Source organism: Sinocyclocheilus anshuiensis, unplaced genomic scaffold (genome assembly GCF_001515605.1).
Source record: "Sinocyclocheilus anshuiensis isolate Anshui unplaced genomic scaffold, SAMN03320099.WGS_v1.1 scaffold8965, whole genome shotgun sequence".
Classification (NCBI taxonomy): Eukaryota; Metazoa; Chordata; class Actinopteri; order Cypriniformes; family Cyprinidae; genus Sinocyclocheilus; species Sinocyclocheilus anshuiensis.
In genome coordinates this window covers 1-1,891 of record NW_015558918.1, presented here as the reverse complement: position 1 = coordinate 1,891, position 1,891 = coordinate 1, and positions in this window count along the sequence as shown.

Sequence of the window (1,891 nt, the reverse complement as noted above, 5' to 3'; positions counted from 1 at the left end):
TACTTACTGTTTGCACACATGTGCCAAAGCATTTGCAATTTGCTCAAATCAATAAGAAATTCCAATCTGATGTGAACAAGAAGCTAATTGTTCAGAGATCTGAACTTATTGTTTCGGGAAAAAAAAGTTTCATTCGAGAATTGAGCCAAAGCAATTGAGAAAAACTGTAATAGAAATATTGTACTTCTGAAGAGAATGAGTCATTGTTTTAATATGATCATCATGTTTTATGTGTAATATATGATTCCTGTCAATCAAACTGAACAGATTCAGTCTCTTCTGCTGTCTGGACGTGACGCTTTACATTCGACCCACAGAAAGATTTACATTCTTACACAATTACTGTCAGAATGATTGATTCTGTATTTATGATCATAGATTTGTATGATTTTACTGACATTTTCATATACATTATCCCTTTGAAATGTAACGGGTTTGTCTGTGTGCTCCCAGGTGGAAAAGACAAACTATTAAATGTATTAAAAATATACTTAAAGTACATTTGTATCCACATCATGCTTATTTGAAGTGCATTAAAATAGATTAAACTGCATTTTAATATTTTTCTAAAAAAGCATGCTAATAAATATATGCTTAGTTGAGCTTTTAAGTCATATTCTTAACACAAGCATACTTTAAGTGAAGTTTTAGTGTATTTTTTATTATGATTATTATTTTTTTTTTTTTTTTACAAATTTAAATTGTACTCTTACCTAAAGTATATTTTATGTGTACTTTGTGTAAGAAGATAGCAACATGATTCAGGTTTTATAGGGTTTAATGTATAAGTACTTTATAACAATGTGTAGGCCCACTGCAATATGTTTTAAATATTTCCATAATGAGCATGTGCTTCAGTCTGCTTTTCAAAAGTAAGATATTTTGAAAAACATTGTTTTATATATATCACATTAATTCACTACTGCATGAATACATTATAGCTATATGTGCCATATCTTATTGTGTGTTTAAGTGTCTAAGTGTATTCTTACAATGTATAAACTTCTAATGTATTATATAAAAAAAATAGTCAACTATGATTATTTAATTATAAGAATTCTAAAAATTCTAATAAATGCAAATTATAATTCATATATTCAAACACTGATGCAAAACCGTTAATCTTTGGTTAGTTTTATATAAATTCCTTTTCCCTTCACAGGTCCTGTGATAAAGCAGTCTTTAAATACTACAGTGTCTGAATTGCAAACCCTCAGCTGCTGAAAATACAAGTCATACTCAAAGAAGTGACAATAAACTATAACAATTGTTTGTTCAGCCATTTGCAGGCTTAAGTTTTTGTTTTTTGTTTTTCTTCAGAAAATAGCATTTTGATGCTTATATTCAATAATGTAATATTCATAGTATGGCATAACTGAAATGTTCTACAAATGGATAAAAAGAGCTCTGCCGTAGCATTTCACTGATCTTTAATTTATTATGTAATTTTGGTCAGGATATTATATATGCTGCTGTACTTTTTAATGTACTCTAGCATTTTATGTTTATGTTTAATCATTTATGTTGAATGATTTTTGCACCTTTATACCATTTTTAATACCAGAAAAAAAGCAACTTATAATAATAAACTAGTATTGTAATGCTAATGCATTTCTAATGAGCTGACATGCTATTGAAATGTTACTGAATCACATTAAAATTATATTTTACATTGATTGTAAATAAATACACAATTGCACTAAATGTACTTGAAGTGGTTCCAATTTTACACAATTTAATATATTAAAATATATTGCAAATAGCTAAAAACTGATCTTAAACATATCTTGAAATATGCTTAATGTACTTATTGTTTCAAAATAATATATTTGATATGCATTTAGTGTGGTATAATTTAAATATAAGTATGCCAAAAAAAGCACTATTAAAT